At 34.5% G+C, this 1,010-nt stretch overlaps 1 protein-coding gene across 1 annotated transcript in view; it reads right to left on the bottom strand.

Moving 5' to 3' along the window:
• SYCP1 (synaptonemal complex protein 1) overlaps positions 1 to 1,010 on the bottom strand; it is a 281,813-nt gene that overhangs the window by 163,276 nt on the left and 117,527 nt on the right. The gene's annotated exons all lie outside the window — the stretch shown is intronic.

Here is a 1,010-nt window from a genome sequence, read left to right as displayed (position 1 = left end):
ATTTGCATTTACTTACCAGTTGAGCATCCCTAATCTAAAAATCCAAAACCTGAATGCTTCAATGAGCATTTTTTAGCATAATTTCAGTGTTCGAAAAGTTTTGAATTTTGGAGCATTTTGGATTTGGGGATTAGGGATGCTCAACATGTAGCTGAATTCAACAACACCATTAATCACCTGGACATCTATAGACTGCTTAACATAATAATAGCACAATATACATTTTTCTCAAGTTCACATGGAACATTCACCAAGATAGATTACATTCTGGGCCATAAAACACACCTTTACAAATTTAAAAGATTAGAAATCATACATCATCTGCTCTCAGGCCACAGTGGAATTAAATCAATAACAGATTTAATTCTAGAAATTAAATTGATTAAATTAATTGATTTGAGAAACCAATAACAGAAAGATAGCTGAAAAATCCCAAAATATGTAGAGGTTAAACACCACACTTCTAAATAACACATGGGTCAGAGAAGAAATCTCAGGTGAAATTCAAAAATATTATGAACTAAATGAAAATGAACACAGCTCATAAAATTTGTGGACTACAGTAGAAGCTTAGTGGGAAATTCATAGCATTGAATGCATATATTAGAAAAGAAGATCTAAAATCAATCATCTAAGTTTCCACCTTAGGCAACTACAAAAAGAAGAGCAAATTAAGTCGAAGTAAGCAGAAGAAAAGAAATAATAAAAATTAGAGCAAAAATCAATGAAATTAAAAACATAAAATCAATACTAAAAAATCAGTGAAACCAAAAGCTAGTACTTTGGAAAGATCAATAAAATCAATAAGCCTCTAGCCAGGCTAAGAAAAAAGAGAGAGGACTCAAATTACTTTTTTTTTTTTTTTTTGAGACAGAGTCTCACTCTGTTGCCCGGGCTAGAGTGAGTGCCGTGGCGTCAGTCTAGCTCACAGCAACCTCACACTCCTGGGCTTGGGAGCTCCTACTGCCTCAGCCTCCCGAGTAGCTCGGACTACAGGCATGCACCACCAT

This window comes from Propithecus coquereli, unplaced genomic scaffold (assembly GCF_000956105.1).
Source record: "Propithecus coquereli isolate 6110/MARCELLA unplaced genomic scaffold, Pcoq_1.0 Scaffold215, whole genome shotgun sequence".
Lineage (NCBI taxonomy): Eukaryota > Metazoa > Chordata > Mammalia > Primates > Indriidae > Propithecus > Propithecus coquereli.
Note: the sequence above shows the minus strand (reverse complement) of the source record. Positions and strands in the feature narration are given on the sequence as shown.